Source organism: Strix uralensis, chromosome 5 (genome assembly GCF_047716275.1).
Source record: "Strix uralensis isolate ZFMK-TIS-50842 chromosome 5, bStrUra1, whole genome shotgun sequence".
Lineage (NCBI taxonomy): Eukaryota > Metazoa > Chordata > Aves > Strigiformes > Strigidae > Strix > Strix uralensis.
In genome coordinates this window covers 15,613,558-15,637,981 of record NC_133976.1, presented here as the reverse complement: position 1 = coordinate 15,637,981, position 24,424 = coordinate 15,613,558, and positions in this window count along the sequence as shown.

The window sequence follows — 24,424 nt, the reverse complement described above, 5'->3', positions numbered from 1 at the left end:
TCCAGGTAAGAACAGCTGTGCTGGTTTAGATGATCTAACCCATCCATCTACTCTGCCTCCAACAGTGGCCATAAGCAGACTCCTAGGAAAAATTAAGAACAGAGTATCATATAGATCATCTCTCCCTTAATACTACCATGGCTTCCAGCTATTTTCAGCTCAGAGGATTTCCTGAACCTGCTGTGGTTTGCCTGTGGCCTGGAGCCCTCCATATACTTAGGAGAGCATGTAAGCTCCTTGCAATCCCAGTGTGCTTTGGAAAGGACCTCCTTGGCAGGTCCACTACCTGATGCATGACAAATTTATTCCTTTCGTTTGCTTTGAACTTGGCTCCTACCTGCTTCATTAGCTGGTCCCTCATTGTCCTGGAGACACAATCAACGCTTGAACCTTATCCACTCTACGTTATTAATGATTTCATAGCTTTCTGTGTACAGTGTCCCCCATATAATCTCTTTTCCATCTTGAGAAGCCCCACTCTCCTGCACTGTTCCTTGTACAGAAGTTGTGCCACACCTTTACTCATCCTGTTATTCTTCTCTGAAACTTTTCCAGCAATTCGCTGAACTTTTTCCAGCTTTTATTCTTTTTGAGGGTCCAAAACTGCACAGAGTATTCAAGGTGTGGGTACAAGATGGATTTATACAGCAGCACAATGATGTTTGCTACTTTATTGGCTTTTCCTTTCCTAGTAATCCCAAACATTTCTTTGTTCTTTGACTGTTACTGAGCAGTGATTTGCTATTTTCAAGAAAGTGTCTACAGTAGCTCTACCAAGGCCTCTCTCCTGAGCACAGAAACTATGATTTACATGGAAGCTGGAGCTGTTTCTCCCTAAACGCATTCACAGTTTTACATCTGCCTAGACTGAATTTCATTGCCATTATATGAGCTAGTCACTCTATCTCTTAGGGTCCTCCTTGAGTTCTTCACCATCTGCCCTCATATTCACTACCAATAACTCTGTATTATCACTAAAGTTTGTGACCTCCCTGGTCACCTTTTCTTGCAGCTCTCTGCTCTGGTTTTCCTCTGCTGCTAATCCCTCTGCCCTTTCCTTGCATTCCTCACTCTGAGGACTCACAGTATCCTTCAGATTTCTTCGCTTGGACCCATCATCCCTCACATTTGTCATCTGCAGGCTACACCATCCAGATAAGCCATAATCTTTCTTCGTACTTGCTGACACTACCAATGCTCTGCTTTGCCAAATGGTTGTAATCGTGGCAAATGGAGTTATACCAAACCTTTGGTGTCTGGAGGGAGACTGTCCCTGCTGCAAGGCCTGTTGTGAAAGAGAGAAGGGACAGGACAGGATGCTCCTGCCACGCAACTGAAGTAACATTTAGGAATTTTTGAAATTGCTCATTATGTCATTTTTATTTTTTGAAGGTTTTAGAAAATAAAGTTGTGGGTTTTGTTAACAGGAAAAAGCGGATTTATTATCCTTTTTTGACCCTAGTGGTTAGCCAAAGTTTGTATTGTTTCAGTTAATTCTTTAGTGTCAGGATTGTTTCAAAACACAGTTGTTTATTTACAAAGAACAGGCACTGCCTTCTTTGCTTAACATGAGGAAACGCTTTGCTCGCAGCTCCAAGCTCTTTTCCAGCTAGTGGTTCATGCAGTTTGTACTACCCAGCAATACTCAGCAATGTGTTTTGCCAACATAGCTCAGCTCCCTCAGAAGACTTGCGTCATGTGCCTGTGTTTTGGATGGTGGCTCCTATTGTTCCTGATAGTTCATTCCATAAAGGACACTAATTGTTCCCTTTTGCTTAATGGGAATGAGTAGGGCTGTAATACCTTCCATTTCCAACAAGCTTTAACACAATCTATGACAGAAGGAACTTCATAAGGAGCCAGTCGTCTTCCAGTTCTGTTGACTTTTCAAGAAGGAGCATACTCAGTCTGAAAACTCTACTTTTCTTCACTACTTTCTATCACCAGTAAAGCACAGTTCAGTCAGGCAGTGTCTTCATCCCATAGATATCTCAACTCTGTGGAAGCCCTGGCAAAGTCAAGCCTTGCAGTAGTAATAACATGGAACTCCACCATTGGAAGCAATTTTAACCAGGCTGAAGACTTCTAGAGATTAACTTGCTGGTTAGGCTTCCCAGTTGAAAAGGAGAAAGTAGTACATTGTACCTTTTCTCATTTTCAAGGATTTGTAAGTGGACTATCTCTAATGAAAAGGTTAGGGAGACAAGGAGTTAATTTGGAAACTAGACTTGGCTTCAATGACATTCAGAAACTGCCACATGCTTTTTGCATGACATGCAAAACTTTCAATAGGTCTCTCCAATTCCAAAAAATGCATGTGGCAACCCCTGACTCCAGCTCCTAGCTCCAGACCTTTGCTTCTCCTCCATGTGGGAATACCTCATGGTCTTTTCCAGTGATTTTTCTCATAGGGATGGTGTGATTTTTTCCTCCCTCCCTTCAGAATGGTCCATATTGCAGACCTGAACACATCTCTGAGCACCTGAGATAAGTGATGCAGGTCTGAGCAGATGTCCCGTAGCCTGCTCACATTTTTTAATGTGTTGCTCAACATCATTGCTCATAACCACGTTCAAACACAGTCATGCCTTACAGACCAGCCAGGCACTATCACCATAATTATCCACTTGCAATTCTCTTATCTCTGCATGGTGTAACACAACTGATTGCACTGATGCTAGGCTGCACAGCAGGAGGGGACAGCATTGCTGCTGCAATTCAGGGACATTTTGTTCAGTGGTTGGGCTTCTTCTCAGTTATGGGCTAGCCAGACATTCTCTCTGCTCTGCTTCAGAGAGGACAGCACAGAGGCCTTGCTAACTGCCACCTTCTGCTGCCCATTCTCTACTGCAGAGGACACAAATGCTTTTTCTCCAGAGACAACGCTGCTTTTTGGTTACTAATAGGATCAGAAGAGAATGGGATCTGTTGCCTATAGAAAATGCACTCTTTTTGCAGAAGGTATTTATGGCTGCTGTCCTTGTCTCACAGAGCACTTGTGTGTCAGGAAAAGCCTGGCACCTGCTAGATCACTTCTGCCTAAGGAGCTCTGGCAGTGTGATCCAGGGTTGTACCCACTGAATAAGTCTTCCCTAGCACAGCCCTGATGTTTTTAACAGCTGAGCACTGAATTTAGGTATTTTTGCACAAGGCACAAGTGTGTAAGGATGGGACCCTGTGCAGACAATGTTTTTGAGAACACACTGGACAGCTCTACCTCCAGGGAGGAAAGGAGGCTGTGGTGTTGCCTCCTGCTGTTAAACTCCCACCACCAAGAGAAGGGTGTCAATGGAAATGAGACATCCTGATCTGGGAACAAATGACTGATTTTATCCAGGCCCATGTGAGATGGCTGTGCAACAAGAAAGACAGACAAGGGCTGATGTTGCAATGACTTCTGCTAGCAACCATCAGCAGTTACTGCTGTGCCAGCATTTCTGTAGTAATCTCAGGCTTTCAAGCATTTATTCACTAGTCAAAAAACCTTTCTTTGGCTGAAATTTGGCACATGAAACAGGAATTTATTAGGAATACCATTGTACCTTTTTTCACCCAAAGAAGTCTGGTGGTTTTCTGTTCTCATTTTGGGGATTCATGTTTTCATTTGGGGGATTCTTTCTGGCTATTGTAAATGTAAGAACAATACAAATCATATTGGCATTTTCTTATGTTTTCCCATCTCTAAGAGCCTTATTAATGGACTTAGAGAGCTTGTCACTTGTTAATGTCTATGTGTCATACAAAAGAGATCACTATTATATGTAGTCTAGTTATTGGTTTCATTTCTTGCTGACTTATCTCCTTTTGAGTACGGGCTTGCAACAACTGCTGTTGCAGTCTTATTACCCATAATCTGCATCTGCATCTGAACAACAAACAGGAATGAAAGCAGTGGATTGAACATGTCTTTCTGGATAAAAGTGGACTTAATTCTCTATTGCCTTTTATTTGGGTGGAACAAGCACAATGATACCACATCATTGTATGTCATGTCACTGTATGTCATGTAAGCAGCTCTACAAAATGCAAAGCAGTGGAAAGGAGTGACTGGTGGCATCATACAGCTCCAGAGTCCTTTGACTCTTTGTGATGCAAGAGTCATTCAGGTCCATCTGAGACCTGAGTGGTATTATCTTTTCTTTAAAGTTTTGTAATAATGAAGAGACACTACACTAAAAAGTAAAAAAACAACTTTGACTGACTTGAACTGGTACAGGCCAATAAGTTATGATGAAACTATTCTTTTTATTGGATAATTGTCATGATCCTTGCTGCAAATATGAAACTGCAGCATGGCTTGTTATGTGTTAAGTATTTTGTTAGGAACTAGTGATCTTGCCTCTCAGATGCAATTAATAGAAATTTCCTATAGCATATGTGATGTAAGTAATTGCATTTCCCCAAATAATAAAGTAATAATGCTCTATAGATTTATTATTCATCCCATTGCTGGTTAGTTTGTCCCTAATCCAATAATAAACCTTTAGTTGTTCAACTTTGAGAAAATCTTTTTATATTAAAAAGCTGACAAAATTCATTGTGTTTGTGAGTGGGGAAGTAGCTCTGCATTGGTAGATTCAGAGTCCACTAATGATTAGCTCTTGGTACACAATAACTTAGAGCTTGTCCAAACAGCATTTTTTGCAAAATTTGGCTTTGCATTTGCAATGCTCTAAGTCATTTGCACCACTAAATCCATAAATAGCCACTCTTAGGCCAGAAAATATATACATAAATGTGTTTTTCTTAGGTTTTATTTCAACCAGACAAATCTGATGCAGTTTAAGTAGTAGCAATACCTGAAGTGGAGGCCAGGAGCCCACAGTGAAGGGTGGGAAGGGTGGAGGACTGCATCAAGCACTGCAGTTAAATAAAATGGTTGTTAATCTTTGCCCTTAGTGTGTAACAAGCATGAGGGAATGAGCTCTCATCTGGAAGAGTATTCCGAGAGAAGCGGCAAACATGCTATAAATTAACACCCTTGCTGACTTAATGGAAACCTTCCTGCCTTAACCTGCTTAGACAGGGTGTGATTGATCCTGCTACCCGGCAGTGCTCCCTACCACAGAGGAAACCAGTGTATGCTGTGATGAATGGGTGGAAATGAGTTCAGTGAGAGCAGCTGTCCCAGCCAAAGACCTGACTGTGTCCACAGCATTCCCTGCAGCACTGGGATCGCTGGGTGCTACACCTCTGCATGTGCTCCAGCCATGGGAGATCTGCCACCAGCAAGGGCGCAGCTGAGATTTATTAAAAGGAACTGTGATTTAAACAAATTGTAAACAGCCTCAGCCCACTGGGGTTCAGCTGGACTCAGTTCACTCTTTGCCTCTGGAGTTTCTTATTACCAGGAACCTGACTACAAAGATGTAGCTCCTTTCATGCGGTGTCCTGCCAGGCTGGGTCACAAGTGTGCTACTGAGAGCATGGACTACTCCAGTACCTACACTGGGTCCTCCTCTGCATCTCTGTAGGAGACATCAATCCCTCTTCTTTATTATAAGGAATTCTGTGCAGTGAATTGCTAAACCAAACAACATCTCAGCCAGCTGGGAGATTACTATAAAGTCAATTGCTCTGTCAGCTCTTTCTCATACCTTTTCTGTGGATGTGCATGCATAATCCCACTGAGGGCTTTGGACTAGCACATTGGTTTGTTACAGCCAATGACAAGTTTGCTAAAAATGAGTGTCTTGCTGTTGTAATTTTATATATTTTTTTGAGGGATGCCATCTGAGAGGTTGGGGGTGGGGAGTTGGGAATGCTCTGCAGTGGGATCAAATGAGAAGGCACCAGGAGGCTTTGAGTCTCCTTTAATATTAATCTGAATCTATCCTTGTTCATCCTGACCAAAAGCTGTTTCCAGCAGCTTGGCTTGCAGGAATGAACTGGGAGGGTCAGTCCAAATCTGGCCTTTGTTGTCAGGAGGAGGTATTTTATACACAAGCTTTCTTCTGATGCAAAGAGTAGAGGAAGGGTATTTCCTTCAACTGGGGCTGAGCAAAGTGAGAAGGAGCAGGGAGAGGTGGTGGTGCTCGCCTTGCTGATGTGCCCTACAGTAGGTTGCAGCTGGAACCTTGTCTTTGCATGGGGTTTTAGAGTGCAAACAGCTATTGCATGTTTGCTCTTTGGTGACGAAACAAGAACATTTTTAAATAAGAAAGCTTAGGGAGCAGTTTCTAGTGCCCATGGGCTGGGTACTCCTGGTGCCACTTCTGGTGGAGGTTGAGGGTGGACTGGGTTGTGGAGACATGAATAAATTTGCATGTAGGTAGCTGGCCTTTTGGGGACTGTTTTAAAGTATTTTGACAACATGCTTTCCTCTCTGCCTTGTACCTCTCTTGCCCTTAACCATCAGATTTCAGCACACACAGCTTCTGGGCTTGGACCTTGTTCATTTAGAGCATTTTAGTGAATTTTCTGCTGCGGTTTTGCAATTGCTCTGGGTTGTTAATCTCTGTTGTGGCCAGTGTTGGTTCCCAGCCTCTCCTCCACGTGGTGCAGATGGTGGGGAGCCAAGGGGAGGCAGCTGAAGGGGCAGCAGCCCTGTTTCCCCATGACCAACTGTGTAGGGCAAGGGACAGCCCCAGGATGGGGTGGCAGGAGGGACCCCCCACAAAGGAGGGTGTTTCATGAGGACCTGGTGGGGTAGAAGAGAGAAATGAGAGGGACCAACAGGCAGGACCATTGGGTTTGGTGGTCCTCTGCTATGTTAGAAGTATTTCTGGTAGAAAGAAGTTACATCATTAAGTGGTGAATGTATAGCAGAAACCTCAGTCACGGACCTGTCTCTCTAACTTTGTCTCAGTGTCCCTGGTGCGAATGGCTGTGCCAGCTTGCCAGCAAGGGCTTCCTGTGTGTGAGAGAGGCTGCAAATGAAGCAACAGGGTGCTCAAGTCAAGAGAGATTTTGGTAAACACGTGAAAAGGAAAAAGCTGTCCCAGCATTTTCTTTCTTGAGCAAGAGGCAGCTCAGCTCTCCATGCAGCTGAACTCTGTGCAGGTCCTGGAGCCAATATCAAGCATCAAGCCAAGGTGCTGGCACTGGGGGAGGCAAGGTGGGAGCAGAGGCAGGCACTCACAACAAGCAGCAGTGGCAGGAGCTGCTCCCACCAACTTTACTTCCCTGGCTGGTTTTCCTTTTTATCCCCCTTTAAGAAAAATAGTGTTTACTTATCATTGTGTTCATACTTGGGAGTAGGGATAATTTGTTCATTATGTACCAGTTTAGCATAATTTTCCCGTGTTTCTAGATGGGGGCTTGGATCAGGGGTACTGATCAGTGTTAAATCTGAGTTCAGGCCTTGTTGCTGGCTGTAGTGGCTGGCAGGTTTGTCCTCTAATTCTATGTTTGCTTTTGCATCTCTTTCATCTGCACAACTCAGGATGAAATATTCCCATTCTGTTCACAGCTTGGTTTTATGCTTTTATTAAACAAGAATGATAAATGTGCTATGTGTTGCTGCTTGCTTGTTCTTCATCGGACATGACCTTACACCTGTAGAAATTGCCTTATACCACCCTTAAAAAAAAAAAGGAGCCATACCAATGTAGAGGCAAAAGCTATCAGGAAGATAAAATGTCATCCAAACACAGCAGCAACTGAATCAGTTCTCCAGCAGCAGCAGCCTGCCAAGAAATCAGGTACTGCTGCAGCTGCTGCCATTTAAGCTGATTTTATTTTTTTAATGTGTCACTTGAAACATGACTGTGAGCATAATTTGAAGAGAAAGGCAGGGCAGAGGAGGACAGCGGGCAGCCCTCCCACCAGGCTGTCTCCTCACAGCTCCACCTCCGTCTGCCCTCTCCCAGCTGCCTGCATTGACACTTAGCTGTATTTAAACACTTCTCTTTCCTCCTGTCTTCTGCTGGTGCTTTTTCATGGAAACCTCTGCCTTTTTGCTGGTGAACAGGGAGAAGGCAAGCACTTCTCATGGTTCTTCATTCCCAGGGATGGAGGGTCTTCAGACCTCTAATGGCATCTCAATTATCCAAATTTCTTTCAAGCCTTTCTCTATTGAAATAAGTAATACCTCACACATCAGATGTGCACGAGGATTTGACATTTGCAGATACGCAGGAGGAAGTGCAATGAAAGGAACCGTTTTCTCAGTAACTGTATCTACCAAGGACTGTATTAATGCTAAGCCTGGCTATCATGTTTCAGCCCAGTACAGTGTGCTACCCATGCAAGACTGTTTATTTTTCAGTGAATTATACCTCTGGGGACTTTCCTGATTTCTGGCTGCCTCTTGGTTCACAAAAGTGCCCAGGTCCCAACTAAACTCTGCTTCTCTGGTGGATTTCCCCCATTTTGCTGCCCATCAAGGGTGCCTGTGAGGTTGTTTTGATTAGGCGGTGACAATGACTGATGCAAGATGGGGAAAAAAGTGCAATGACTCCAAATATCTGTTTGCATTTTAAGCTTCTGCCTGCTGTTTTGGCGAGTAGTTAGTGTATGCTGGGAGCCTTCAAAGCCTTCCCCTGTTCAACATGGTATTACCTCCCCTGTTTGCACCAGGCTGGCACTGCCTGGCATTTCCACCAACGCGAACACCTGCATTGGCAGAACCCCCGTAATTGTATTAATTTTTGGACACCACTTGTAGAGTTACTTGGCCTAGTCCTTAATTGTATGAACAGTGGGACAGCAGAGATACTAGGCAGTGTAATAGTCTCTCCTTATACTTCAGTAAGGATGTTTCTGCTGCAAAAAGCATAATACCATAACAGGCGATTATTCAATGGCTCTTTTAAGAAGCAACAAAGAGAAGGAGAATTTGCCTTTAAAGACATAAAACTGCCCATCTGAGTGGGTGTACAGCGGTGTTGTACCCAGCAGCACCAGGCAGGTGCCTGGATGGCTGCTCCAGCTGTGCTCACCACCATGGACTGGGCTCCCAAGTCTTATGGCCACAGAAAATAATGGAAAATTTTGTGTTATGGAGTACATAACTCACTTGAGACCAAGCTCTGCAGAGACTGCTTAGCTCACTTCGCATGTTCCCTATGTTCTCTCATCTTGCAAGTCTTTTTCTGAATAGGAAACCATCAAAAAAAAAACCCACTAAAAAAGAAGTTATTCCTCTGGAGTGCTTTGATGAGTGCTATTTGTAAACCCTTTCAATTAGTTTTTCCCATCATGGAAGCCTGGGAGGCCAATATGCGCTCTTTGTGGGGTGTTTGCAATGAGACATAGCCACATCTGTGGAGTATTCCCATTTTGGACATGATTCCTGCCCCTCCACCGTGTCAGAAATAGGCCCGGCTGGCAGAAGAAAAGCCTTTCAAAGCAACCATCAGTTTTATGTATCTGTGATTTTGGTTTTTGAGGTTTGGGTGTCCCCTACCCTCTTCTAATTAATACACAGAAGACTTCTACAATTAGCCCTGAGTGACTTACAGCTTAGTCACTTCTGTTGAACACTCTGGAAGTCACTGCAGCCGCAAGGAAGTGTTTACCAAGTTTTAAAGGAAAAATGAGCCTGCCCTCTAGCTGCTGAGTGTACGCACGTCTCTGATTCCTTGGCTTTCCTACAGCAGACAGGACGTGCTTAAAATCAGTTTTCCTTCCTCCCCGCATGTTTCCTGGGCTCTGCTCTTTCTTGCTCCGCTCAGGGGCTCCAGCTGGGTTTGTTACATGCTTCCTCTGCACGGACATGACCACCTGGATGGCCATTAACTGATAAAGTATGACTGTGTGACTTTTGCACAGTAAAGCTGATCCTCCAAGTTACAGGGCAGAGTTTGTGTCATAAGTTCATCTGAATTGCCTTCATCATAGTGATGCACCAGTTCTTGAAGGGCAGGACCATTTCTCGCAGCCCTCAGGGTCTGGTGATGCGTAGCACCGAAGGTCAGCACCTGCATTTAAACCAGGTGTAAGATAAGGACCACAGCAAAAATGGGTTCCAGTGCCAGCTCAAATATGTATATAGATATTATTTGGATAAAATAATCTTGAAAAATGCAGGAGAAAGCAAGAAGTCACCTGTGTGCCAGGGAACTGATACTCTAAAAGCTTAATGCCCTTGAAACACCAGAAAGGTTCATCATTTTTGAGTTTTAATGGTGAGAAGACAAACTGATGCTTATACTTGCTTATATGCACTGACACAAAGGCACATGGCACTGTACAAACAGATTGCCATACAAAGCAGAGGCAGGGGCTGTGGATTAAGAAGCTAATGGCTTGAGGCACCTGTTGCTTCAAGAAGTGGGGTGCACCTTGAAGATCTTCTGGCTTTCAGGACTAATTAAATCAATTGCGAGTAGACAGTAACTCAAAGTATGGCTGGATAGAGAAGTAGTTTAGAAAAAACAAGGGAAAGAGGAAAGGTTGCACCATAAGGATTTTTCCGTGGTGTTTCTTCACTTTCTGTCTGTTGTTCTGGAGTTCATCTAAAAGGCCCAGAATACTAGATCAGGCCCTTAGCATATTATAATGTAGGGGAAAAAGGAGGAGAAAACATGAATGGAGAAGAGGAGAAAAAGGACCATTTTCCTCCTCTCATACTGGGAAGTTGCTGTATGTACTCTGCTTGGCTACACTGGTGAGGGAAGGAGTGATTTTAGGGATTTTCCGTGGTTCTTCATTTGTTGTCTGTGGTAAAGCCTGGTAGTGGACATTCACAGACACAAAGTAACTTCTCCAAATGGTCTGAATGGAAAAAATGGTAAACCATTTCAGAAATGCTGAAAGAGATGCTTTGTTTTGGTTTGGTTTGGTTTGGTTTTTTTTTCCCAGAAAAGTCAAAGCGTTTGTTGCAGAAAAAGGAAACATCTGGCACTTTCAACATGGACTATTCTGTTTTCAAGCATTTGAAATGAAAGACAAGAAATGAATGTTTGGGAAAAGTGGCTTCTTTTTTATTACTATCTCTCCCTAATGCAAGTTCTGGAGATAACATGGATCAGGTCTAGATCCTTTCTTTGACTGGAGCAACTTGGACATCCATTGCCCAGATTTAATGATGACAAAGTTATTCCTTTCCTAACTGCAAATACGTGCTCTGTGTCCTGTGACAAGGCATCCTGGCTGGAGCTGGGGTCATCCCAAGTGACTGTGGTGCTAGCAGTCCGTGAGGGATTTCCAGTAACCTCTTCTGCAGACACTGTCTCACTTTGCCAGCAGCACTTAGAGGCTGACTGAGACACAGAGGTATTTATTAACACAGTGGTTAGGCCACCATGCTGAGAAGGGAGGAAGGTTAATCAAATTAACTCTTGTGGAGACAAAACATAGTTCTTAACCAAAACTTCTTGTTCTTGGAGAAGTGGCCTAACCACAAGGCTATGGTGTTACACCTTTTGTCTGAATGAAAATGACTGTTGGGCACTCAAAAATAACTGTTGAGCTGAACAGTAAAATCCTTTCTGTCCCTTGTAAGAAGCTAGGAAGACAGAAAGGGGAAGACCACTTTAAACCTTTCTGGTTTATTTTTTTCTTGGAAAACTTGGATTTTAACTAACCTGTGAATTTTGTTGCAAGTGTCTGCCATCACTGAATGTTTAAAAGTAAAATGTACATCCTTGTCTCCACCAGACATTTGGTCAAGGTGGTGGGGCAGAGGGATAAGGTGGGCAGTTAAAGGGGATCAGGCTCCCACAAGGCTTTGAACATGATGGGCAAAGAGGAGAGCACTGTAAACAAAGCCCAAGGTGGTGGAAATTTCTTGTGGGGTGTCTCTGAGGGTGCAATGAGGATTGAGGACTTGCTGAGGCTGATGAGAGGCAGCTCTTGGGATGGGCTGTCGTGGGGGGAGGTTTGCAGCGATGGCAGGGATGCATTGCAGTGTGCTGCACCTTGACATCTTCAATAGCAATGTTGAGACATATGAAACAACTGGCAGAAGCGGTGTGTCTGAAAGTCATGTTTAAGAAGGAATTTCCCACTTCGGAAGCCACTAGGTGGCAGATGAGGTGTAGCAGAAATGAAGTGCAGTAGCTGGAGGCAGTACAAGCTCCTCAGTGGTCAGGCAGGGCTGGAGGGGCCATCTCCCAGACCGGTGTCGTGGATGAAAGTATTGACACGGTAATGATTTAGTAAGAAATCTAGATTTATTAATAACTAACAGCAATTTATTATTATTACAAAATAATTCAGAAATGCTGAAAGAAAGGAAAGCGACTTATTCACAGATTCTAAAATGACAAGATTCACACTAACTTGCTTAACGGTACCTTAAATTATACATATATACATGTGCATACACAAAACGTACAAACACACACACAGAGACAAAAGTATTTGGATCCAGCAGAATGAACACAAAACGTACAAACACACACACAGAAATGAAAGTATCTGGATCCAGTAGAATGAAGTACGTACCCACACACCAATAAACAGAGAAAGAACGGGTGAAAGAGAAGCTAGCTCAAAGGAAAATTTCCCTCTCGAGTTTAGAGTAAATACTCACAATGCCTTGGCATTCCTCAACGGGCGATAATTGAGACTCGAGCAGGTGGACTTCGCCCTGCCCTTCCATCAGCTCTGGCAGCAGACGACACCTTAAGAGTTTTGGTACCTGAGAGGTGTCCCAGCTCAGTGGAGATGCTGGTCACAGGCCCGCTGTGATCCGGGAGAGCTCAAAGGGTCTCCCTTGTGGTCGCCATTTATGGGGTCCAAGATAATTGACTTTTGTCAGATACCATCTGGTGCCTTCCATTTTAACTGTTTCTGAGCAATCGGGAGGGGCAGGAGGCAGGCTCGTTATCAGTCCTTGTCTCCACAGATTGGTGTATAGCTTAGGGGATGTGGGTGGAATCGCATGTAGCACCAAGCAGCCCAACAAGGAGGGGTGGGGAGGGGTAAGAATTTCACCACCACAACCGGGAATTGTTGCGCAAGAGCCAGCTCATTGCAGTAACTCCATATTCTAACATGTCACGAATGTGTGGGTGTTGTGGGGTTTTTTTCTTTAAAAAAAGAAAAAAAAAGTTGAGTTTTTGTGGGACATAGTATGTCAACAGGCAGGAACCAGCCCACAGTTCTCCACAGGGACCTCCCAGCGTGCCTCTGCCCCCTTCCCCCTTGGCAGTCCATGTCTGAGCCTGTGTAGCAGTTACCAGTTACCTCCTGCTGTGTTTTCACACAGTGTTATTTTATATGAACATTCACCAGCTAGGAATTTATCTCTGGCCAAATATATTTAATATGGGTCACTGAACAGCCACCATTATCCTCTACCTACTGTTGCAGGGGACAGTGCTGAAGCAGTTGTCCAGCTCTGTCACCTCTGTCTTGTATTGAACCATTGGTCATTTTCTTGTGGGCTTTTTTGTTGTTTGTTTGCTTGCTTGTTTTTAATGCTCAACTTGAGCAAACTCCAAGAAAGATCCCATGCAAACCCAGCTGAATAATCAAGGCTACTTATTTCTAGAGATGGGTCACAAATACATCTTTGTTTCGATAACTGAAAGCATCTTCTACAACGTGCCTTTGATTCATTCCTCCAGTGGTATTTGCAAGTAATGCCACAGAAGTCTCTTAAATTCCCCCAGTACAGTGTTGGCATATGCCAGCTTGGAAACAACCCTCTGAATCCTGGCCCTCTGAATCACTTGGCCACAGCACAGAATATTTTCTCACAGCTATTCAGCTTGCAGGAATATTGTCATTTGGAAAAGAAAACTTAGTTAATCAACTGACAGAATAACATGTTGAAAGAGATGAAAAATAAAGTGTACCTCTACAAAAATGTGGAAGCATAAGTAGCCCTGGCTATACATGGGAGGATACAAGTTTCACCTACTAATGAGTCCTGGTCTCTAGGAAGACAGAGGCAGATTTGAAAGGTGTTTTGAAACGCAAAGATGGGGATTAGACACCTTACTTCTGCACTGGGCAGAACTTACTTCTGCATCCATGAAAGCAGTAGGCTAGATGTGTGAAAGGTGAGGGCAGGGACATGTTCCCACTCTACTTCTTGTAATGAGAACCCAGCCCCTAATTTGATTATGAATTACAGCAGCCCACCATTACCACTGGAGATGTCTTGCAGCCTTCATCTTTCTGCCTCATCCAGTATGTGGGTCGTGTTGGCTGGATGGTCTCCATCTGAGTCCTACACAGCTACCAAGAACTGTCAAGACATATATGCTTTCTGCTGCTTGAAGTCTTGAATGGATTTATAAATGAAGGAACAATTCAGAAGTTTAGGAAAGACTTGCTCATTTGACTACATGTGCTTTTTCCACATAAACACTACTTAGGGGTTTTCAAAGCAAACCGGAGTGGTTGCTGTTGTAATTTCAGCATTAGCTGTCAAAACATCCCTCTTGGTGGCTCTCTTGCTCTCATGGTATGTGGGCCTGTGTGGCTGGCTTTTGGCTCTGCAGTTCAGAAGAATCTGCAGAACTGAGCAAAAAGATGAAGGGAATCCAGGCACTTTTAAAAACAACCAAACCCCAACCAAACAAGCTATTTAGTAATTTTTGGCTGAATTCCTCCTTTTGTCTAAGGATTCAGGCTGTAACAATTGGGTGTGGGTACTCTATATGTTTTTAATAGTTCAAAGTGAATAGCTCTATTTGTGTGGGAGCAGTGATAGACCTATACTGTGCTACTTAGATTAGCAATAAGAAAACATGCATTAAAATGTTGAGGTAGCATTGGTTTTACTGTGGAGAGAGGAGGTGCTAAAGGAGACTATCTCCAATAATCGTCTCCTGCACTCCACTTACTTCTGACATGTTGCCCTCTCCTTCCCTTCTGCAAAGTGCTTCAGCTTGTTTCCAGCTCTGCCAACAAGTGCTTCCCCAGCTGAGGACCCAGCTACTGCTCCAACCCTGTCAGATAATGAGCATGCCCTTGTCATTTAAGTTCATGTAAATTAAAGGACAACTAACTCACCAGTTGGTGTTCCAGATCATGCAGTAAGAAGTAGGTAAACTCTGTATCGCCTAATGTAGGAGAGGATTTACTCTTAAAACGCATTCGCTTTTGACATGCTGATGTTGCATGCTATAGCCACACAGGCACAGAGACATTCTTGTAGCAGGAACAGACCTTGGAGCAGACACCTCCATGAGGAACACCCAGATGGAGCTGGTTTTGCTCTCACAGATGTCTGAGAAATCGGAAATGTCCACTGTCCACTTCAGGATGAACCCAAACTCCTGGGGCCTTTGCTGTTTAACAAAAAGCTCACAAAGATCTTTCTCAGCTCTATAATAGTCTAGAGGTCACTAGAAAGGCGTTTACTGGGCAATGACAGACCAAGAGTCAGTCCCTGCTCATGCCCAGTTTCAGGCTGGAGTCTGCACCCTCTTGCCCACACCCAGCAGGATGGGATAAGACATGCCAAGGGGTCTCCCCTTTCTTGAGGAGAACAGTTCCACTTTCTTCTGGTTAAAGTTTATTTGCAGAAGGCTCAACCCTTACTTTCCTACAGCCTGGCTGCTCTCCTCCCTGCAGGCTGTCTGGTCTCCCAGAACTGGGGATGGCCTCTCTTGTTTCGAGCAGAGATTCTGTGCCCACATTTTTGTAGCACTGTGGCCTTAGGTTGGTTGCCTGGACCGGTGCCTTCAAGTTTTTGACACTTGTCCTCTAATGATGAGCTTAATCAATTCTCAGTAGTGTCACCTTCAGCTGGGTAGCAAAACAGGCTACTGGCTGGGTGCTGGTAGGTGAAGTTGAAGAAACATGAAGTGGACTAGAGGAGGAGACCCCACGTTGATCATAAGGAAGGATGCTACAAAAGACTTACCAGGACCCCAGGTCTGGGCTGTGACCGTATCACATCTGACCTGTTCTGCAGGGTCTCGGCTACATGAGCTGGGCTTCCAGAACCCCAGCAGGTATGAGCAGAGGGTTTTTCTGCTGCTATTGCAACACTGGTTCCCCCAAGAATTTTAGCTGAGCTCACCGCTGATCCATCCAGACTCCTTCAAAAAAGATCATTCTGGCCCCACCTCTGCAAACAGCTTATTTGCTCATCCAAAGCTGGTGGCCTGCTCCAATCTCAGTGATGTAAGGCACAGACAGGGAGGGGCCCTGGTCTTTGGCCTCAGGCCACACCAGCAATGAGGACATGCCTGCAGCATTCTGTCAGCAGGGATGGGTTTTTTTCTACAACAATAATTTTTTCTAAAAATTTTCTACAGTGTTGACTGAGAGAATTGTCTTGCCCTACACTCTTAGCCAAAACAGCTATTTGGTAAAACTTGGCAAAGTAGAGGCTGATCCAGGGTTTGCACTTTGATATTGCAGTAGAAATATTTCTTAGAACTCTGGGAAAAGAACAAGGTTCCTCAGGCAGTGCTAGGCTTGGGTGGCATTTCAGCAAAGAGGCTCATGATCACATGAGTTTAGTTTTCAACTCAAAGCTTTTAGTGCATGTTCCTAGCTAAAGGGTCAACTTTGATTTTCCAGGCACTGTGTTAAGCTATGTGGGACAAAACAGAGGCAGCTCACTTGCAGAACACTGAGCAAGAATCTGCAGGTCTTCTTCACAGGAAGGTCCATAATTTAAAGAATCAGAATGAGATCACAATTAAAAAATATTTGGATGCATTCAAATTTTGCATGTTGAATCTGAAATGTTTTGAATGAGAATGGTTTGAATGTTGAAATATTTTTATTAGACTATGAAATAAAAATGTTCTGTTCTGGCAGTGCCAAAATAGAACTTCTACACTTACCCAAATGGGGATTCTGACTTTCAACAGAACTGTGTTTTCCCATGCACGCTATTCTGTTAGAAAATTTTCAGGGCTTTCTAGCTACAGCTATTGGCTAATATAGAATCAGTCCATCTACCTGCTGTACAGTTTTGCTCTAAGAAATTCCCTCAACTACAGCATTTTAATAAAAGCTGCACTGATGCATGCATGTTTGATGTCTGGTTGGAAATATCTTACCTGCAGTGTGCTATATTCTGAAAGAGGATTATCATTACGATAAAATCTCTCTTCTCTTTCATCTGTGACCTACTTTATAGTAATTTCTATCAAATAGTATAAATATCTGCTGAATAAAACTCTATACATTGCACCTTTTATCTTAATTTTTTAATTAACTTTAATGAATTAACCTCTCAGAAGTCCAGCTGTCACCTATGATGATGCTCATTGCAAGTTTTGGGCAACTGAGGAACTGCGGAGGTAAGGGCCTGACATGCTGGGTGCTTTCCATGCGAGCCTGCAGCAGAGCCTATGAGACCGTCAGCAGCAGTCTAATTTCCCAGAAGCTTGGGACAGTTTCGTTTCACTATATGGGCACCTTATGCTGAACTTAGTCATAAAATAACTGTGGTGGAAAAAACAAGTCTTCTGACATGAAAACTGTGGAAAGCCTTAAAGTGCTTTGCCCTTCCTCAGTTCCCATATAATCTATTAGTACACATGATGCAATGTTTTACTGTAAAATTTAGGAGATTCAAATTGCAATGTGCCAGGAAGTGAAGCAGTAAAGAGGAAAAGGAGGGAGGTCAAAATAGTTCCAGATCCTCTGCTTCTCCCTGAGTTCCTCTGCCAAAATGTGCTGCTTGCACTTCTATGTATTATGCATTTCCTTTATCATGAGACAGAAGAGCTGGACAGATATCAGGAAAACTAATAGACTGACTGACTACGCAGAGGCACAGTAAATGGGAATAGTCTTTATGTCCTGACAACTGTATCAGTACCCAAGGCAAAGGAGGGAAAGGCTCTTCTGAGTAATCATTCTGTATCTGCACATGCAAGAATTGACAGAAGACAAAATGTTTTTCCACTTGGAAATGTTACTCTTTTAGGGAACCTTATTTTCCTCCTGCGATGATGTGGCGACAACCTGTTATAAACATGAACAACACAATGAGTAACATGTCCGAGCCAGAGGGTCAGGAGCAAATATCCTTAAGCCACAGAATAGAAACGCCTTTTTGAATGCATTTATACCACCTCAGTGCAGTGATTAAATTTGCTGAAAAAAATTCTCAAGGGGTTTTCATTCCATTTTGTTTTGTTTTTTGCTTTGTTTTGGTGTTTTGTTTGGTTTTTTGATTGTTTTTGTCATTTATTTTATTTTATTTTATTTTATTATTTTATTGTATTCTTGCATTCTAACAGTTGAAGTTGATAGTAATGGTAGCAGTCATAGAGTGTAATTATTACAGTTGCTGTTCTGATTTTGGTTTAAGTTCCTTGAAGGCAAGGCTTTTATGAGTTGCAAATCAAGGGCACTCTGGTGAGTGCTTTCCAGACAGTGATCAGCAGTGACAGCTAAAGATCCCATCTATTCTTTTTCAGTTTTATCATAGTTTTGCTCTTTATATCATGCAGGCAGTGGAGTGGAGTAATAAAACACCTCTGCATGGGAAATGATTTAACATTGCATGGATTGACCCAAAAATCAACCTGACCAGCAACTGGGTACAGGGAACATGAACACTAGAAGCTTTATGGAAGAGGTGAATTGCCAAATGCTGGGGTTTCTTTATTGATCACTCTTCATGATATCTTTCATTTTTTTTTAAATTGGAACATGCATCCATGCATGTCCATGAAAATCAGAAAAGGCACTTTCATTGCCCATTTCTGCAGAAGATGGTGGGCAAGAATGTGCCAGACACTACTCTTATTACCAGAAGTGCTATGCCAGTTTGGGAAAATGAGCTCTCTAGGACTGATCCTGGGTTAAATTTCTACAGAAAAGTCTGGCTGCAGCCCTGTCATGACAGGATGCCCCGTTTGTGGGAGCAACATGCCTCCTCCCAGCCTGGCACCCAGTGCCGATGTGCTGCACCAGGAGGTGCTGCACCATGGCAGTCCCCATAAGAAAGGCATTCTCTATAAAGTATGACTTACAATGCTGTTTATTAGAGTTAATGCTATAAAGATAAAATATCATAGATAATCTTACATCCCTTTAGATGCCAGGAACCCCAAGCTGTGTACCCACACGTAGCATGCCATGCAGACCCCTCCACAGAGAGGGTTATCCCAATTTGGTCATTTGAGTTGTTACAGGATTTTCTTACAAGATAACAACTCTGCTCATCATTTCTACTGTCAGACAGAAAGGATGCTCACATCACAACTTCTTGCCACACTTCTGGACAAAGGCGAGACCACACTGGCAGCATAATTGCTGGTACCAAGTGGGGGCTGCCTGCAGGCTGCATTACAACATGATAGTGAAATTTGTCCTGTGGCCGTGGGGTACCCCAGCACAGGAACGCCGTACACACACAGGCTAATTGCTCCACAGGTCACTAGCTCCTCTGTGCACAGTGCTCCTCCAGTCAGGATCACTGCACTAAGGCTTCCCCACACCCTGGTCTCTTACAGAAGCTGTCCCGGCCAGCAGCGCAGCAGGCAGAGGGCTCCCAAGGACGACCCACTCTGCACCGTGATGTTATGTGTCAGTTATCCTGCATCCATACACCAGCCTGCCAGCGGTGGTAAGCGAGGCTCAGGCATATGGGCTAAGCTGTTGCCTCTTGCTGTGAGATGACTGTCCTCACAGCACATCTTTCAACAGATCTTGCCAGGGAGGTTTAAGACACCTGTAAAAGCCCCTTAGCAAGTGAAAACCACCTCAGTTCAGTGCTGTCAGACTCCTGCACACCACTAAGCAGATGTTCTTAAAACAATGTAGGTTTAAGTTTAATTGATGTTAGTGACCGTGAGTGTGTTTGTGCACCAGATGATTCATGCCAGCATGTTTTTTGTTCTGCAACTATTGTAGAAAAGTAAGGTCCTGGTCCCCTATCATCTCACCTCACCACTGTCATCACTCAGGCCTCTGCCAAGGGAGTAGAAAATGCTACCAAGCCGGAAGAGCAGCCCTCCTGTTCCTCGGCACTCCACTGGTACAAGAGGGCACACCTGCCAATGACAAATATTTAAGCAATGACAACAGACCCATGGTGGAGACATAGTTGGGCTAAGGCAATGGTGTCCCTAAGCACCCGATGGCTGCTGAAGGGTTTTTCTTGCTCCCTTGAATGCAAGTAGGGGAGAAAATGGGAATGTGTAAGGAGGTGTACAGAGGTGCATGGGACCCTGACCTGCGGTGCTGTGGGGTGCATGGTGGCTGGCAGGCAACAGGGGCTGCCAGGATCACCCCTGGGTCACTGTGTCTGATGGGCTGGTGCTTGCAAAGCACTGGTTCCTCAGCTCACAACACTGTACAATGGTTCTGCTGCAGGGAAAATTGCTTTGGCCCTCCTCACTCAGTGCTTTCACATCCATTTGGCCAGGATAATTTTATTTTTCTGAAAGAAATATCTTTAAACAGAGTTGCCTTAACCTCCAGAAAGGGTTATTACAAGTTACTTGGGCACGTCTGGAGTGTACAGGCTGTCTGCTCAGGCTTCAAAAATCAGATTATAGTTTCCTTTTAAAACCTAGAGGAGTATCTTCTTGAGCCATGAGTCACCTTAACTGTGACATACTTGTTTGGACTGTTTCTGCTTAAAAAAGAAGCTTTGAGCATCAAACAGCAGTGGTGAACTGCATCCCTGTATCCTGCAGGTGCAGCTGGGTGGGTGTCTGACCTGCGGCACATGGTGCAGCATGGAAGGAAGCGCTCCAGCATCACGGAAACCCACGCTGACATGACATGAAAGCAAATACTGTTTTGAAATTCCCCCTGCAAAAACAGATTTCCCTTGCAGCTGTCAGATGAACCCTTGGGCTGCAGTGCTTGCAGAGTGGAGCAGTGGTTTGGGAGCCAGGGGCCTCTCCTGTGCTCCCACTGCTGTGCTCATCGCTTCTGCCTCCAGCCCCGCAAGTGCCCCAGTGCGCCGCTGGCATGGCCCGACCTGTCCCCATGCCCTGTAGCAGGGCTCAGTGCCATGGCCCCAGCCCTGGTGTGCAATGGGGTAGTGAGGGCTCCATTGGTGTCCAGGCTGCCCCACAAATGCAGTCCCAGACCCTGACATGGCCAATAGCGAGGAGCACTGCGTTGGGGTGCACCAGAAGGAGCAGCCTCTCATGAGGGTTAGACAAACCTGGCCTGACAGTGCCTCCAGAGAGTGTTTGTGGCAGTGGGGGAGGATCATGTTGGATGTGGTACAATGGCACAGAGCGGCTCTCCCCAAGGACCTGCAGCCAACTGCTGCCCTTTCCTGCGGCCAGCCCCTGCTCTTGACAGACAGTGGAGCAAAACAACGGCCTGGCAATATGAAACCCTGAAAACCTCTCCTTGTTTTTCTAACATGGTTGAAACACAGCCTGTGGTGAAGGGAAGGGGAAAGCACCAGTTTGGCAGCTCTTTTTAATTAGTCAGTGACTACACAAGATCAGACTATAATCTGGTGAACGTCCTGTCGTTGCTAGTTGTGACCCCTGATTTACAAGTCCCCCATTTGACTTCAGCAGAGAATTTTGCACTTGTGTAACACAACCCTGCTGTTATACAACTAATTTCAGCCACAGGTTTTCTGGTTTCACTTGTGTTTCATATCACACAGGAGCCGAAACATGCTCACTGGTTCCCGCCGAACAAAAGTCACACTGCATTATTTAGGTTAAGGTTCATAGTACTCAGACCCTTGAGGAACAACAGGCATATCAAACAAATTGACAGCAGTTAATATTTACAGGACCAAAGATCACAGAAAATCAATAAAGTCTGTGAGATGATCACAAGCAAAAACTTAAAAACCAGAGGTAAAACTTTCCAAACTAAAGGGGCAGCAAAAGACCCATCAGTGTGTGGCAACGCAGTTTGTTTCTTTACCTTGTACATCCTTTTGTGCAATGCTGCATGTACAGTTTAGACCAAAGGCTTCTGACCCTAGAATCAGGCTTTATATCACATGCTTCAATGAAAGGACTTGTAATAGGCAAAAGGAGCATCAGTCTAATCCCAAAGGTATCTAGTTCATGGAGCACTTCCTTGGAATCTGTGCAACAACCAAATACTGCAGGCTGGTGCTTCCTAAGCTGCCTTACAGTCTATAGGATGTGGGTCCATGGGCAAATTTTTCAGGATACAACTCCCACTTGCAGTCCCAAATTCTTGTGTCATGCAGTTTAGGACTCTAGAAAATATACCGTGCAAAAAAAATTGCAGGAACAGAGGGAGAGAAGACACAGAGAGAAGAGCAGGCAAAAGCACACAGTCTTCCCTCCAGCTATTTAGCTGTAATACGTGTTTTTGACTAGAGGTTCAAGGAGGGTCTCTTCCAAAGTTGCTCCCATGCTGCACCCTCATGCCAAAGCCCATGAGCTCTCACTGGACATTCATGTTGGCAGCCCCAGCTTAAATCCAGCTGGAGAGCAGGACAAAGATCCCACTTCTCATGACAAGGACTCCATTTGATTTAGCTCCTTTTTGGAAAGCATGTTCACGTGCAAGGCATGTCCCTGGCCAGGTATCTAACCTGGTACTTGCCTCAAAGTTACAGCACAGGCAAAGAGTGTACAAAAGCTGGGGGTGAGGGTAGAGAAGTGGTGCACAGTAAACCACATTTTTGGTCCCAGATGATGCTCTAACTGCAGGCTTGTTTGTGGAGCTCGAGTTAAGTTGGAACTAGATGCAGATAGGGGCAGAGTCCCCTTGCACTGGGGGAAAATAGCCCAGGAAAAAAGGCAGGCAAAGATGGCAGCCAAGGAGGCAACATCACAAGAGAGGTGCAGAGGTGGTCAGACGTGACTGGAATGATATTGGTGTAAAGGGGACCCAGGAATTGTACCTGTGGCCACAGAGCTCAGGTGTAATCCCAGGAAGGAGGAAGACTTAATGCAAAGGGGTTGTTCGGAGGCTGGGGTTGCCCAGTGCTGTCCCTGCTGGATATTTCTCTGATCTTGTGATCCCTCAAGATCACAAGGAGATCCTTGGAAACAAGATTCCCTGTTTCCAAGGAGAAACCCAGGAGATCCCTGAAACAGGAGATCCTGGAAAGGAGCCTCCTATAACCACCCCATAACCAACCCTCCACTCCCCCCCTTTTCTGCAGCTCTTTCTGCAGTGTCTGAGCAGTTTCTCTCACAGCATGACAAATGCAAAGAAATTCTTCTGCAGAATTAAGTTGATTGATATTTCAATCAGTAGCTTTCAACCTGCAGCCCATGAAATCCCGTGGGTACAAGGTAAGTAACCAACAAATGGAAAGCCTATTGTCAGAAGGCTTAAATTGGTCACAGGGCAATCCCACATCTGTCAGGGAAAATATCTGGGCCCATAAATGTAAAATGGTCCACAGCCTCCCAGATGTGTGTTTGCCCATAAAACATCTGATATTCCAGTGGAATAGCATTTCTATGGAGTTAGAGTTTAGCCACGAGATAAAAATAACCAGGGCTAACATTTGGAAAAGTTGTCAATGTTTTGCAAATTTGTAAAAAGCCATTATGCAAAAACAGTTGTGTCATGCCTGTGTCATTTTATATCACAGGGATTTAAATCTTGGCTAACCCAACCGGCCAGACCAGTTCTTTTATAATCCTGAAGAAAAAAAAATGCAAAGTCATGTGTACTCTGCGTGGGACTCTATTTTTATTTCTTGCAGGCTTCTAGCTTTTTCTCCATTGCTGAACTGCTTGCATAATACATTGCAATTTTAATTCAGGGAGAAAAGAATTTTGTGGCTGCCAGTGACCTAGGCAGTAGGAAATGTTTTACCAGTAAAATTGGGCAGGTAGTTTTACTGGTGAATGAGGAAGAGGAGCACATGAAGCTGTTTCTGTGTTCTAGCATTTATTAAAAAGACAAGGCAGGGACAATGGTTGCTCTCAGAGGGATTGGTGGTCGATGCTGCAACACGATTTCATCCAGCACAAGGAAAGATCTGCTTAAATCCTTTGAAGGATGAGAGTGAGTTAAGCAGAGACTGCTCTTTCACCTGGTCCCATTACCCAGGGCATTCAGCATATAAAAACCTTTTTGGCTGTGAGCTCATCTTGCCACATCCATATTTATTGAACATAATGCAGAATTAGACAGCACTAATGACACTAAATGACACTTAGCTCTTTGCAGTATGATGGCAAATAGCCTTACTAAAGTAGGCACATGCTATTTGCCTTGGTTTGCAGATGTGGAAACTGAAATGCAGAGGTGAGCTGCTCAAGTTGACAAATACTAACTGGCAGGACTATGACTAGGACTCAGTCCTGCTTTTTTCTGGAGTGCCCTTGTGTGACATGTTCTCAGACTTTGTATTATGGATTAGCTCCAACCTTGCCTCTGCACTGCTGAACTTCTGACCTGTCATGTGTGGCTGTAGATCACCAACTGGGACATACCTGTGGCATCAAATGGTTGATCTCCTCTTGGCCCTGGGCATGAATTAGCCATGCTTCTGATCTCTTGCTCTCTGCAGCACTTTAAACACTCCAACCCATACTGAGCCTCCTACAGAAGCATCTTCATCCCTGGAAGTTATTTAAGAAAATGTTCAGTACCTGTTGTTCAGAACAACATATAAGGTTCATAACTGCCTATAAGGGCAGCTGGGCAGGAGGTTGAATAGGCTGACCTCCTG